This window comes from Anastrepha ludens, chromosome 3, assembly GCF_028408465.1.
Source record: "Anastrepha ludens isolate Willacy chromosome 3, idAnaLude1.1, whole genome shotgun sequence".
Classification (NCBI taxonomy): Eukaryota; Metazoa; Arthropoda; class Insecta; order Diptera; family Tephritidae; genus Anastrepha; species Anastrepha ludens.
In genome coordinates this window covers 16,408,721-16,425,421 of record NC_071499.1, presented here as the reverse complement: position 1 = coordinate 16,425,421, position 16,701 = coordinate 16,408,721, and the positions used below count along the sequence as shown (strand labels likewise).

The following is a 16,701-nucleotide window of genomic DNA, read 5'->3' as shown; positions in this document are numbered from 1 at the left end:
GCTGAAAAAAGCCATTCGCCGCAAGGTGGCCAAAATATCTGCAAGTCACATTCGGGCAGCTTGCGATTCGTTTCTGGACCGTCTGAAGGCCATAGTCAAGGCAAAAGTTGGTCATATCGAGCAAAAGTAAATTGATTCTTAATTTTTTTTTCACACATTTTTTACTTTGAATTGAATAAAAGTAATGTTCCAAGCTAAATTTCTGGCCTCTTTAATTGGTTACACTTCGAGTGCCGGCCCCTGTACGATAACTTTTTCTAATTTTGACTTATTTTTTATTTTTTTATCATTTTTTTTTTTTTAATTTTACCTTTTTTAATTTTTTTTTTTCTTTTCTTTAGTTTAAATTTTTTTCTAATTTTGTCTTCCTTTTTAATTTTGTTATTTATTCATTTTTTTTTATTAAATTTTCTTTTTTAATTTTAACATTTTTTTATTTTATTTTTCTTAATTTATACTTTTTTCTAGTTTTTTTTTTTTCTTTTTTTTTCTTTTTACTAATTTATTTTTTTATTTAAATTTCTGTTTTTATAAAGTCCAGTCTTTTTTATTACTCCTAAAATATATCATCAGTTTTAGATCCTTTTTAGGCCTAATAGGCGACTTTGCTCCTCTAGCACCTCTTACCGATTCGCATATGTACGTCGAGTGCGCATAATCAGCTTATAGCAATAAAAAATTTATCTCATCAAATTCTTAAAAACATGTTTAGATGCATTTTCACACCCATATGATGCTCGTATATGAGCCCTCCAGACATAAGCAAAATAGACACCCGACGTGGTGTCAGTTTTAGTTTCGGATTTGCAAAATATTGTAAATTCGAGGCGCTGCCATTCCCACATAACAAGCCACAACCACACCCCTGTCACTATCGCACACACATACATACATATATTCGCTGGTAGTTACTCACAAACGCATACAAGCACACCAATATAATTGACATTCTCCTTGGCGGTGGTCTACGTGCCGTCAATCTTATGCGCATTTACGCATGGTGATTTAATTATTCACTTTTATGCTACTTGCACAATTTCATTAAAACGCTTCATTCACGACCTGCCACAGCCGCTGCCGCTGCCACTACCCCAATCACCAGCATCACTGCTACTAGAAGCGATTTCTTTCCCAGTCCTGGCGCACCGCCACACTTCAGAGGCAAAATTAGCTCAGTTGGCCTTCTACCGGTATGACACAACAACAACTACTACACTCACATATTGCAGTTGTATACACGTAATTGCACTTCAAAAAAGTTTATTGAAGTAGTGCGTAGTTTAGATGGAAAATTATAATTTTTTTCTCAACTATGTACTTTTTGCAACAAATTTGCTTTTTCCAATGCACCCTCCGCACAACAAGTGAATTAATGGGGTTGTCTGTCTCATGCCTGTCTCTTCTAATCATCTATTTCGCACTCGACCTACTATATGATACAATTACCTATAATATGTATGTATGTGTGTACGTATGAATGTGTGGAAATGCGTACAAATGTACTTGAGTTTAAATATTAAAAATTGCAAATGTGAAAAAAAACACTAAAAGTTTTTAATTGCATTTCCGTTTGTGCTACTTTTAATATCATTGCACATAATTAATTTAACCATTTTGATCTAATTTATATTTGCTGAGATATGGTGTGCAACTAGCAAACGAATGTTTGTGGCGACTGGAGACCGCATTGCTGCTTTGTCGTGTCCGACCAGTTGCACGCGCGAATGTCACTCATTAGTAGCAAAGACCTGCTGCTACTATTTCTGTATGTACGAGTAGAAGTAATAGTAGTTGTTGTAGTTATTTTTGTTGTTTGCATTTCACTTTGACATTTTAGGCGAAGCGTGTACCTGGTGTCACCGCCCACAATGTTGCCTTCGCCATAATTGGGTTACTGTGGTCACTTAGTATTTTAATTGCTGCTGCTGCACTTTTAACTACTCTACTCCAAGGGCAACAGTAACTAATGGCATGTGGCATGTGGCAGTGATTGCTCCGAGCAGGAGAGGGTGTGGAGATAAAGTTCATCATTCCACTCAGTTTAAATGTGACTGCTCAATGTTACTTTGAGAAACAGGGCCCAAGGCATCAGCTCTAATGAATAGCGGACGCTCGTCGAGATGAGTATGTGGAAGTACCTAAATAAAGTCCAAAGCTCTGGTGTGTAAGTCTCAAATATGCTCAATGTCAATAGCATAGCGAAGAGTCACACGATTAAGCGTCCGAAAGCTTGAAATTATTTACAGAGTTTCGATTTCGCTAGACGATCAAGAGCACTTCAATTTTATAGGCTGAGAACAAGGAAAGCGCTGATGTACGAAGTACTCAATATAATTAAGAAAAAAAATGTTTAAGGATCACAAGGGTGCACCCAATAATGCAAAGTTTCGAGTAGCTTAGGTTAGGTTTTTGTGGTGTGTCGATTTATAATAGCCAACTCACTTAAACCATTTAGGTCCGTTTTGGTGCTACTGTGTAAGACGGGAAACCTCAGTGTTGATTCATCCTGGCACCATTTAGTCGCTCTTATGGAGCGTAGGATAAGTTCTATCCCAACACTGGATAGTTCCGGAAGAGAGTCAAGGGAGTATTTTCCTAAAATCGTTGATCTACTCCTAGCTAAGACTGGACAAATACAGTGGAAGTGGTCTACTATTTCTTCCTCTTCTTCGTCTCTACAACTTCCGCAGTTTCGAGTAATTAGTTACTTAAACTTTCTTTAATTGGAATGTTTTTGTTTAATTGGAATTAAAAAAAAAAATTTGTTTACCTGGAATTAAAAAAAAATGTTTTTGTTCAATTGGACTTTTTTTAATATAAGCCTTTTCTATTTACAATTTTTTTATTAATTTAAATTTTTTATGCAAATTCGTTCTTAAATAAAATTTGCTTTAAACTAAAAACTTTCTTAATTCAAATTTTCTTTAAATTAAAATTTTCTTTAAATTAAAATTTTGTTTTAATTCAAATTCTTTTAATTGATTTTTTTTTTTTTTTTTTTTTTTTTTCAATTTAATTTTTTTAAATATATATATTTGCTATTGATTACATTTTTTGGTATTTTTTTTAAATAAAAAATTCTTTTAAATTAATTTTTTTGTTTCATTACATTTTTTTCTCTTTTTGTAATTATTTTTTTTTTGTAATTTACATTTTTTTTAATTTAAGTCTCCTTTTTTAATTGAAACTGATTTCTAATTTTAACTTCGTTTTCAGTTTTTTACTAATTTATTAAAAAATTATTAATAAATTTTTTTAATAGATTTTTTTTTTAATTTAAATATTTTTTTATAAATTTTTTTTTCATTAAAATTTCGTTTTTAATTTTAACTCTTTTTAAATTTTATTTTCCTTTTATTTAATTTAAACTTTTTTCTGTGTTTGCAATATATTTTTTTTTTATTTAATTTAATTTTTTTTAATAAAATTTTTTTAAATTAAAATTTCTTTTTAATTTTTAACTTTTTTTAAATCTTGTTTTCTTGTTTTTTGTTGAAATTTTTTTCTAATTTTAAGTTCGTTTTTATTTTTTTACAAATTTTTTTAATTACAAATTTTCTCCTTTTCTTTCTTTATTTAATTTTTGTTTTAATAATTTTTTTTTTTATTTAATTTTAACTTTTTTTTATTTTTTCTTCTCTTTTACTTTTACTGTTTTTTTTTTTTAAATTAACTTTTTTGTAACAAAGTTAGTATTATATTGTAACAAAAACCGAACAAAATGTATAAATTTCGGCAAATTGTAAGCTTTTTTATCAGAATTTATTACTTGTAAATAATGAGGTGCCTTCATTATATAAAAAAAAGTTATTTAAAAACAACGCAAATTTTGAGCAACTTGAAACTTGCACTAAAATTGAATGAGCTAAAAAACTGCATACTCAGAATGTTTTTAATTTTCCTGGTAAATCGCCAAGCTTCTTACTCTAGTGCATGCGAATAGCTCTAATTTTTCTAATGAGCTAATTTTATTCCACCAATCTGCTAATATGGTTGAAAAAACCAGATTTTGTAAAAATTATTCTTCGCAGTATTTTCCGCCATAACTTGCCTCCGCAGATTATCCCCCATAAGTAGCTCCTAGAAGTCTTCAGTGGTAAACTAAAATATGTGAGTTTAGTTAAGTTTAAACTTATGATAATAAATTGCCTTCAACTGCCTTCAAGCCAGGGTTTTCCTCCAAAATGTGATATGTGCCATGGTTGCAAATGGAGGCTCCGTACCATATACAGCTTTTATGAGAGCTTGAGCATCGCCTGCGGAAAGACAACACTATTGGGAGCAACGTAGTGATAACTAAAATCTTCGTATTCTAGCCTTATAACTTTTCAGCAGTTTTCGATATTATTTAAAGTAATTGCAAGTACTCTAATCTATTTACTTCATCACTTCCCTTGCATGACTTGCAATTAAACTGAGGCATAAAATCATTTCCCATGACCGTGATTTTTTTATGGCCAAAACTTGAAAATCAAAATTTTAGATGATCAATGAAGTTAAGCAAATAAATTTACAAGATTTACCTGCAATCTTAAAAAAAACACGCTCTATAATTACAGGCGCGAAACCTTCACCTCGAAGTGAAACAAAGGCAGAAAAAAATAAGCAAAAAAACACACCAAAAACATGAAAAAGAATCAAACAAAGCCGAACAAGAAAGGCCGAACCCATGAAAAGAATAATAAAAGAAATATACACGAAAAGAGGCAACAATGCAGCGGAAGCCCTTTTTAGTGAGTGCACGACACACATACATACATGCAGTGTACAAATTTAATACGTATAAATGTACGTAAGTAAAAAAAAACGAGGAAACCTTGAAATGAATTAAATTGTACGAAAGTTCAAGTGCTAGCCGGCTAAGCAAGACGCACCAGTTATGCGCGCCCAGGCCAACGAGATCCGAGTAGTTTATTAATAGGACTATGAATAAGTTCGTGCGGTTTTTTTCGAAATTTGAAACTTTATTGACGTAAAATGGTTACAAATTTAATATTCAAAATATTGTCCATCGCTTACTACTACTTTTTCCCATCTTTCTGGCAATTCACGGATTCCCTTTGTGAAAAATTCGGTCGGTTTTGCCGCAATCCACGAATCGATCCATTTTTTGACTTCATCGTAATTACGGAAGTGCTGGTCAGCCAGGCCATGTTGCATCGATCGGAAGAGATAGTAATCGGATGGCGCAAGGTCTGGACTATACGGCGGGTGGGGTAGGACATCCCATTTGAGCGTTTCTAAGTATGTTTTGACCACTTGTGCAACATGTGGCCGAGCATTGTCATGTTGCAAAATAACTTTGTCGTGTCTATCGGCGTATTGCGGCCGTTTTTCTCGCAGTGCTCGGCTCAAACGCATCAATTGTCGTCGGTAGACATCCCCCGTAATCGTTTCATTCGGTTTCAGTAGCTCATAATACACAACACCCAGCTGGTCCCACCAGATACACAGCATAACCTTCAGGCCATGAATATTCTGCGCCGACGTCGATGTTGAAGCATGGCCAGGGTATCCATACGTTGCCCGACGTTTTGGATTGTCGTAATGGACCCACTTTTCATCGCCAGTCACAATTCGATGCAAAAAACCCTTTCTTTTGTGCCGTTGAAGCAGTTGTTCGCATGCCATAAAACGGCGTTCAACGTCTCTTGGCTTCAATTCATACGGCACCCAATGGCCTACCTTTCGGATCATTCCCATGGCTTTTAAACGTTTGGAAATGGTTGATTGATCAACTCCCAAAGTTTTTGCAACCTCTTCTTGCGTTTGAGCCGGATCTTGATCGAGCAATTCCTCCAATTCGGTATCCATGAACTTTGGCGGCGCACCCTCGCGTTCTTCGTCTTCCAAGCCAAAATCACCACTTTTAAAGCGTGCAAACCACTTCTGGCACGTTCGCTCAGATAGAGCATGCTCACCATAAACTTCCACCAAGATACGATGACTTTCGGCTGCTTTTTTCTTCATATTAAAATAATGAAGAAGAATTCCCCGCAAAAACACATTATTTGGCACGAAATTCGACATTTTCAAGTGTGGTAAAAATATTGTTGTTTACGCTTCAAATAAAAAACTTATACTGACGTTTGTGCCTTACGACAGTAGCTCTCCAATGAATGTTTGGAAATGTGGATCGATGGAATAATAATCAAGTTACGCCATCTGTTGTAAAACCGCACGAACTTATAAATAGACCTATTAAATGTGCACATACTTACACACCTTCTGAAAATTATAGGCGCAATGAAATGTGTATGTATGTGTGCTTTTTAAATTTAAGTATGGACAAAATATTCTGTGTAATTGGCGAAAAAAATATTGCTTTAGTTTAATAAGTTGGATATGAGAGCGCTGTTTTACGGAAGATAGTGTTTTTACAAAAAAGTTCTAAAAAGAATTAGCTCGAAATTTAACATTAAACAACGGGCCTACGGACACCTCGATTCAACAATCTTTCAAAATTCCATTTCTAGGAAAAATTTAGTTGTCATGCCCCCAGATATTTATGAGAGAGTATATAACGGGTGCTTTTTAGTTATTATCCTTTTTTAACAGTTGGTTTAAACAATTGGCGCACGATTCGAAATTCAGAATATTATTGTAACCTTTTAGACCAGCTGAAGAAAAATATTCGCGAAAAAATACCCAGTTTGCAAAAGAAAAACATTTTTTTTCATCAGGACAATGCATCGCATGACAAGAGCATTTTGACAATGTCTAAAGTACAAAAATTAAAGTTCGAATTGTTGGAGCATCCACCGTATTTGCCAGATTTGACTCCTAGCGACTTCCATCTGTTTCCAGACCTAAAACAAATGCATGCGTGGAAAGCGTTTTTCATCAAATGATGAGGTCATAACAGCTGTGGAAGCGTATTTAGCAGCCCTTCCAGATTCTCACTTCAGGGATGGATTTCTTAAATTGGCATCTCGTTGGAACAAGTATATTTAAGTTCAGGGTGACTATATAATAAAGAGTATTTCAAGCCATACAATTGTGGTTTTCTTATCGAACCGCAAAACTTATAAAACAACCTGGTACATACTTGGCGCTTACACACTTTTTTGGGCGTTGGGCGAGCTCCTCCTCCAGTTTGTGGTGTGCGTCTTTATGCCTTTCCACAAATGGAAACTATAATTAACAGGTATATACCTATGAAGTGAGACTTTCAGCTTTCAGATGTCGCTAGGAGTACTTTTAAACCTTCCCAAATGTCTTGTTTTTTTCGTCTGTCATCTGTCAATAATATTCAGTTCATTGTTTGTTGCGTTTCATACAACAATACATTTTTGTCGCTCTTAAAAATGTAGAATTTCGTGCCTTCAAACTACGATTTGCGGACATCGTGAAACCACTTGTAAAATGCGGCTCGCCCGGTTCAAAAGGAAGTCTTTTTTGCATCGAATCGTTATGGGTGATGAAAAATGGGTGTATTTCTCCAATCCCAAGGGTAAACGATCGTATGGTCCGCTCGGCCACAAGCCAAAAACAACGGTCAAACCAAATCACTTCGGCCGCAAGGCAATGCTGTGTGTTTTCTGGGATCAGCGTGATATGATTTGGTACGAGCTATTAAAACCAGGTGAAACAGTTGACGGTGCACGCTATTATTTTGATGATGATGATGATGATGACGATGGCTATTATTTTGAAGATTAAATTTGTAACCATTTTTTGTTAATAAGCGTTTGAAATTGAAAAAAAGTCTAATTTCATAGTTATGTTTTAATATATCTCTTAATTCCTGATTATATTACCGGACACTCTGTAAAACATCATTCCTTATTCCCTAATAGCAAAAACTACTAAAGTTAAGTGATTTTTTTTTTTGCCTTTTTTATCTTTAATTTGTTTACCACTTTGTTCGAAACAGAAAATTATTTATGATTAGGATACATTTTTTTTGTACCAATACCAATATAGGGGAGCTCTTTTGTATCATATCTGTGTACTTTTGGCAAAACAACCTATGTGACTTGAAGAGGAGTTGCTTTGATGAGGTCAATGAATTCTGATTTATGAGAGAAAAATTTAGAATTTAATTGAACTTTTATTAAGATGATTAGCAAATATTCCGGGATAAGCAATTTAATGCATAATAGAAAAAAGTGCCAAGTCACTTTATGTTGTTTTATCAAAATCACAATTCAAATTTTTTCATGCGTTTTTATGCAATGTTTTTCATTGTGTAAACACAATTCTGACGCAGCAAAAATACGCAACCCAGTCGCCAAAACAACAACAACACACGACTACATATATGGGGTGTATAACAGTACAAAACATGCAAGTACATTTGTGAGTATGCGACAGTATACGCAACGAACGTATCATTTTGGCAAGCGTCAGCCTGGAATGTTGATACACATCGGCATGGAAGTGGCTGTATGGACATGTGTGACTGTCAATGGCATGGAATTTGGTACGTGTGAACGCCTATCAGTGGCGCAAATACCTGTTGACTGTTGGCTGCTGAAATTTGCGTTTTAGCGATAACACGCACACACACACACACAACAGCCACAAACAGAAGTAAGCAAGCGAACAAACATTTGGAGTGGTGCCTTGGCAGTTATTGCACCACTCTGATGAGACGACAGCTTCGTTGGGTGGCCTAGCCTAGCCATTTTACGTTGGAAAAGCTGATACATTTGTATGTATGTATGGGTGTAGTCTGATGTCTTGGGCGATTTACCGATTGGTCGATCGGTCACTTTGTGGATTGCTTGTTAATTTATTTATTTATTTCGCGTGGCTGAAGTGCCAATACATGCAGTTATAGCAAATTGGTTACACTTACAAATTAATTAATATGTGCATGTATGTATGTATGTGTGCTGCACGGCAGCAGATTTTCGGACGACGACTACCTCTTTTTATCAAAGCTGTCAACGATTTAAATTTACGACTTGTTAATTGCAAAAGGCCAAAGACAAAATATCGACAAAAAGAAACGGCCACCTAATAACGATCAAATATCTTTTTGACGTGCGATATGAAATAAACAGGTGCGAGTAAAAAGGGAACCGCTGGCGAGAAGTGGCAAATAAATACATACACGATTGCCTTTGTATGCGCATAGAAATATATTTATGGAAAGCAAATGTAATGCGTATTTACTATTATTGCGTTTTTTAATCGTAATGTCCGGTGTTTTTTACAAGGGTACCTACTGATATTTGCCTTGCCCTCCTGCAGAGCTGAAAACCACACTGGCTGAAATCAATGCGTTGATTAGCTCAAGTTATCCATTTGCAATAAGAAATGAATGCAAAAACTACCTAGCAATGGTTCAAGGCTCATCTAAAACCTCTGCCGTGTTTTGGATTCAGCACCCGTTTTTCTATTTCACAGCTGTAATAGGTAAACATTGAAGCTCAATCACGAAGAATTATACGGACCAACAACACACACAAATTGTGAAAATCTTCTGCCCAAATTACGAGAGCTTAGCAAGGACGGTTCGACGTTCCTTGGTGAACTAGCCTTGAGATGAGCTTTTTGTCATTGAATATTGATTGCTATGAAAAAAAATTGTTCTTTATGAGAAGAGTATGTGAAGTGCTCAGTGGTTGGAGTGTGAGAATACTCAAAATGCCCAGCCAAAACAGGACCTCCTGTTAAATTACCAGTTAAATGAGTTTTGATATATTCATTCTAATAACTGCCGCGTTCCATTGCAACGAATTGAACTAAGACTGAAAGACTGATGAACAGAAATTCTTCACGACAAGCCACATGATTCCCACTTGACCTTCAAAAGTTGATGGAATTCGGGATTTATCGGACTTATCGGCAATAGATTACCTCCGGAACTATTATTTTTATTATTACTTTATTACTTTTATTATCAAGAAAAAATTGCATTGGTAAACTTATTGCCTCAGCGGAAAAAGTTCAGCTGTTGATGTTATTCATTTACTTAAGAACAAATTTCTTGAAATTTATCTTAAATCGGTAAACTTGACGGTAAACAAAAACTCACAATGAAAATTTATCATCCAGATGCGCGGTGATATTATTGAATCCTTTGAAGGGTTTATAGTGAATAAAGTAAACGATTTATTCAAAGATGGCATGTGTTTCATGTCGGATTATTGGCAAAGGAGAGATTATTTTTAAAATAAATGTTTCTTCATATTGAGCTTTATTTCCTATGATTTCATGATAATTTCTTTGTTGCAATGTCTCTTATTGATAGGCATTTATACCACTATAAAGCGATTCTATGTAAAGTAATCCAGGTATTTTAGACCTTGTCGTCAATTCTTCTAAAAATTGGTTTATTTGTTAGCTGGAGTAAAATAAGTAAACTAAAAAAATTTGAAAAAAATTTATAATTTTGAAATTTATTTGATGTTGAAAATTTTTATAGAATGTTAAGGTGAAATATTTTTGGTTCTCTTTAACATTAAAAAAAAATAAGAATAAAATATACTTAAAAAAAAATTAATAGTTTTATTTTCATATTTTTTTTTTTTTGCTAACAATTTTTGGGGACAACCAAGCGAATTAGTGAAAAAGCCAAAAAAATCTCACCAAAAAATTTTAACAAAATATTTTTTTAATTTAATTTATATTTTCTCCTAAAAGCCTGAACAGCCAAAAACGAAAACATTCACAAAACATTTTAACAAAAACATTTTTTTTTAAATTTAATTATTCTTTTTTGTTTTTTGATTTTATTTATATTTTATCCTAACAAAACTTTTATTGAACAAATATTTATTTGACGTTGAAAATTTTGGTATGGTTTTTAAGGTGAAATATTTTGGGTTCTTTTTAACATTAAGAAGTTCATAATAATATATAAGTTTTTAAAAAAAAATTTTGTAAAAAATTTGTATTTGCATTTATTTTTCTGCCAAGCGAATCAGTGAAAAAACAAAACAATTTCACCAAAATTTTTTAGCAAAATATTTTTTTTTTATTTTTTTTAATTTTTTTTTTTTGTTAATTTAATTTATATTTTATACCTGATAAAAAATAGTTTAAAATTAAAAAAAAAAATAAAAAAATTAAAAAAAAATATTTTTAATATATTAAAAATTAAAACAAAAATTAAAAAAAAATTAAAAATTAAAAAAAAAAATTTAAATTAAAAAAAAAAAAATTTTAAATTAAAAAAAAAAAATTAAAATTAATATAAAAAAAAAATTTATATATAATAAATAAAACAAAAAAATAAACGTATAATAATTTCAAAACAAACCGACAGTGCTTCACCATAAAAACCCCTATAACTCAATATTCCACTTTGAAGAAATCTGAGAATTATTAAATTTATTTCAACAATTCTCCAGTTTTCTTCTTAGACACAAAAATAAATCAGTTTTTAGAAAAATTTGAACGGCTAATTTTTGAATTTCGGGTGTTGCAGCCCTGATTTCGAAATTTAGTGATGCGGTTCGGTAATTCAGATCAAGTGAAGAGGTCATTTAGAATCTTAAAATCAGGAATACAATCACATTTTTGGAAATTTGAATTACATTAAGAGGTCCCAATTGAAATGAATAATGCCTATTTTGAGTATCTCAAAAAATACTACAACGTTTGGTTATAGAACTTGCAAATCGGATAGTCCATTTGGAACGGATTTTGTACTATGTTTTCGAATTCAGAGGTATGGTTCGGTAATTCAAATCAAGTAAAATGGCCAATTCGAATATCTAAATAAATAAACAAATAAATAAAGCTAATTTCACAACTCTCGTATGTTGAGTAAGACACCGAAAAATTTAAGTTTACTGAGTTAGAGTTATATTTCTTGGTAACTGAACTCAATTTTCTCTAGGCCAATTACTTCTCAACCCGCCCTAGCATGTATTATATAATTTAATAACTAACAATTGATCTTCTCATAAAAATCGGAGGCGCCAGAGGATGGTTTGAATTATTGTCACATAATAAAGTATTAAATGGCTATTAGACTGATGAGGTAGCGCAAATATAGGCAGATTGATGAGTGCGACACTGATCGGTTTATGACAAGTTGTAGTTAATAAAATAAACAGTAAACAGCTGCAAAGCAAGATCATAGCCGCAAAACAAGCAGATCCAATAGATATCACGTGGCCATTTCTTTGAAGCGGTATACACACATACATATATGTATGTATGCATGTATGTATAGGTACGTCTTAAGTGTGTTGGGTGTATTGCTTTTTTCAGTTGGAACAAATCAAAATACACAAATAAACAAACAATAAACGGCAAGTGCAATAAAAATCCAACTACAAGGTGAAACGCAAATATTAGTACGTAGTGCGTGCATGAGTATGTGTGCGTAAGCAACATATATGTATGTACATAGATGTGAGCAACCGCAATCTCAGTCCCACTACACCTGAGATGTTCAACAAACAACTTGAGGTTTCAAGATCATACAAATATGTAAATTCATTTTAACCACACTTGGGATAATTTTAGAGACGAGTTAACGATTTAAGTAATCTAGAAAAAAATAGCATAAAAATGTTTATTGATGCGCTCGTGCCCTGATAAACTACAAGAAAAATTTGAATGAATTATCGCACGGAAATTGCAAATAGTTAAGGGGTTAGGGGTAGTCAGAATTTCTTAAAGTACAAGCCTTAAAAATATTGTGTGAAAATTTGAAGTGAATCCGACGAATACTTTTCGAGTTATTCAACAATTAACAAAGGGCGCTCGGGCGCTCCGGCGCGTCCATTTGCCATTTGTTGATTTTAGGTGGGAAATACGAGAAAATTATTAAAAAATTCCCATCGAGATGCCGAGTCTGTGGACGTAACTTTAAGAGCGCTTAAGCCACTTATGACTTCTACAGGAATTGAAAATCTCTGTCCCCTACAAGGCGAACTTTTCGGATACATCAGGGCTTATACCCTTAATTCAATTCAAGAAAAGAAGTCTTTTGATAATTTTAAGCAGCGCAACATCGACATTTGAGAAGTTCAAGAAGAATATTGGGACCCAAATTGCTAACACTCGGGCCGATGTGAGTGAAAGACTGGTGGGAAATTACAAAAAAAAAACAAATAAATAAAAAATAATTAAATAAAAAAAAAATAAAAAACATTAAAAAAAAAAATAACAAAAATAAAAACAAAAAAAAAAAAAATAAAATAAAAAAAATAAAAATAAAAAAAATAAAAAGAAAATAAAAAAAATTAAAACAAATAAAAAATAAAAATAAATAAAAAAAGAATAAAAATAAAAATATAATCTATAATTAAAAAATGTTTTAATTTAAAAATGTTTTAATTAAAAAAAGTTTAATTAAAAAGAAAAAGTTTAATTAAAAAGAAAAATTTCAATTAAAAAAAAAATGTGTAATTAAAAAAAAGCGATAAACGTGCTCGTGGTCGCGATTTGAAAGTGGAAAGTAGAAAACGAGTTTCTTTCTTCCCAATAAAGTACGATTTACTAACCGAGAGGCAATTGTTCTTCACTTCAAAGTGCCCTTTGACCCTTCCTCGATTTCTCAGCAATCCGCCAAAGAAAAATTTGTCAACTTCTTTGCATTTTACAATTTGAATAACAGTTGGGTCTTTGTAAATAAACTACAAAACCCAGCTACAGGGTTTTAAAGAACATGTCAGCCGCCTTTAAATATATTAGTCCGAGCGTTTAATATGCGCTTAAGAGAATAAAAATGCTTTCACCGCCACGATAAACTGGCCTGTGAAGTTAGAGGTTGATTGAGAAAACTGTTCTGGAAAAAATGTCAACTTGATATCTCAACTATAGAAAAATTCTATAAATACATATAAGAGAGAAATCCTAGGAAAATTTTCAATTTAATCCAATCTATCAGGAATGTCACGACGTCGTACAATTTAACCCTCTGTTTGCTTTACAATTCTGTTCACTTTTGAAGGCTTTAAGAGACGGATGGAGCGTTAAACTGTAGTCGAGCACGAAGAACCATTGACAGGGAGTCTGAGGAGCTAGCTAAATAATGCAATAATTATTTTTCTACTTATATTTACTTTCTATTTGAATTTATAATTTGTTCCGGTGTTTGACAATTCCCCCATATAACAAAGGGACGAAGTTTCTTTTTATATGGTGAAACTGCGCAACACTGTCAAAGAAAATCAACGTGAAAATTGCACTTTATCTTATCCTATACTTCAATTCGCTATCAAAGAGCGCCCCAAATCTATTTTCAAAAATTCTGAATTTTTTTTAATTGAATTTTTTTTTTTATTGAATTTTTTTTTTTTTTTTTGAAGTTTGAAAAATTTGATAAAGTTTTATTAGATAATGAGGTATACTTTCGAAAAAAAACAATATAAGAAAAAACAACAACAAACCCCCGACAATTGTCGGGAGTTTCGTTGCGCCAACTTTCATTCTCTACTCTTACAATTTTCTCACAATTAAGTAGCTTACAGGTCTGGCCTTTTTCACAAAAATCTACTTATTGCTTTTTTTTTTACTTTAAATTTTTGGCGAAAATTTATTAATTTTGTTTAATTTTTGCATAAAGTTTGAAATTTTGATTTATACGACTTTTCTTAGACTATTCTTTCGAAAAGCAGCCAAACAAATGCCGATATTTTCAGTACATAATTTTTACTTTTGAAATCTTTTCATTTTTTGGTAAGTAATTTTTCGATTTTTCCTGAAAACTTAAACGATTTTTGTTCTTTAAGAAAAAAAAAATTTTGGTAATTTAAAAAAAAAAGTGCATTTTTTTGTGCATTTTGTTGACAATTTTTGAATTTTCAGTACTTTTCGCTTTTCGAATATTTAAAAAAATTACTGAAACTAAACCTAAACAAAAAAAAAATTTTGAGGTGCTATAATGTTTTTGCTTGCTGTAGCACAAAGCCCCTTGACTGCTTCTTTGACATCAACTACACTTGTTATGGGGAGCAGTGATCCAGAAATTTGTTACACTTTTAATAGAGAGTTTCTCGTAGAAGACTTAGTTCTTCTTCTTCTCCACTAAACTTTCACTTTCAGCTGCCCTTGGGCAATAGCTGTATGCAGAATAAAGATTAGGTTAAGTTAGGTTGTAGTAGTCGTCCACTACGGGATATACTCAAGTTCAAAGGCGATTGTGAGGCCATGTGGGGAGCTTGCTCTTATCGCTCCTAAAACCTTATCTCCAAAAATTTCAGAAGATCCCCGAATTCCATAGTACTGAGATCTTCCAACTCATTAAAAAATTAGCTACCTAAAGTGGTGAATCTATGGCTGGATAGAGCAAAACAGCGACACACAGTACGCGAGATTATCTCTTCCTCATCCGAAACTTGTCCTTATCTCTTCTAAAACCAGTCCAAACTTTACAATAAGTGTAGAAGATCTCTGATTTCCACAGTACTGAGATCTTCCAAGTCATTAATGGACAATGGCATAGAAGATACTATATTGTCTCTTCCTTTTCCTAAACAGCTTCTGCAGAAGTTATGTGTTTGCACACCCACCCTCTGGGGGCGCCTGCCTATTAGGCAGTGTCCCATTATAACAAGAAATCGGTGTGCTAGGACTATGTTTAGTTTGGCTTAGCAGAGCTTCAGTGCGTTTCGTATTGAAAGTGGGACTCAATTGTAGGGCGTTTCTGCAGGTGGTTTCCTTACGACATCTTTCACTCGCTGCTTTTATATATTTTTCAAAAAGAAATAGCTTACAAGGTATACCCTTACAGTCTATGTTATTGTCAGTGTACTCATCAGTCAACTTCAATTGTGCATTGGACAAAGGCGTGGCTTGCTTTTCAAATAGAAGAGATAGAGACATAAGATAGATCGGGCGGAGGGAGTAAACCCTGTTAACAAATTCCCCTTAACTTAAGGTGTCATGCGACCCGTGCATATTGGGTGGTTTGCAGTTAGGGGGTTTCCCGACATTTCTATGGAGCTACTTCGATACCAGATCACCTCGGGGTATAACCATGACCTTGCCGCACTTTTTAACTAAACATGAGGTGAAATCAGAGACGGTGGACCACTTTCTGTGCGTCTGCACGGTCTTCGCTCGAATCAGGCTTGACGTCTTTGGCATTGATGTGTTAAGAAGCGACCACCTTGGCTCCTTGGCACCACAAGATCTACTCAGATGTCTTCGGAGGTTGGGTAGATTTAAAGAAAATTAAAAAGGAAAAAGGAAAAATAAACATTTTTTGCCCGCAGAATTTACTCATCGGCACGAAGCGGTATGTGTCATTTCCGCATTTCCCCCAACATCTGCTTGCCCTCTATTGAGAGTTTTTTTAACCCTTTCACCACGGCGCACCTGTACCATATTTTGCCATTTTTGGCGACGTCAGCCTATGTGGACCAAAAAGTGGCTGCCGTATTAAAACGGCGTCAGCAGCTGTGATGCACCGAGTGGCTGCCATAAATACACGGCACCGCACGCAAAAGGGTTAAGGGTATCACAAGGAACGATTCCTATACACAACTGTTTAAAAGGTGCTTCGCTTTACATGCTGTCAAAAAAGTACCGGCAATTGTTCAATAAAACGCAAAATAATTGTTTAATGATGAAAATTTATTTTGTCGCCTTCAAAATAGGCTACATTCGAAGCAATACATAAGTATATGCCAACGATTAGGCCAGTCATCAACGCATCTTTTAAACGCGTTTGAAGAGATCTTCTTCAGCTCCGAATTCTCCTTAATGGCCTCTATCGACACAAAGCAGCGTCCGCGGACCGGCAATTTATGTTTTGGGAAAAGGAAAAAGTGACTCAATCGTTTA

The 16,701-nt window shown here is 33.5% G+C and overlaps 1 protein-coding gene across 3 annotated transcripts in view; it reads right to left on the bottom strand.

Annotated features, from left to right (window-relative positions):
* The window catches only part of LOC128857062 (rho GTPase-activating protein 21), a 180,231-nt gene that overhangs the window by 45,571 nt on the left and 117,959 nt on the right, over positions 1 to 16,701 (bottom strand). The gene's annotated exons all lie outside the window — the stretch shown is intronic.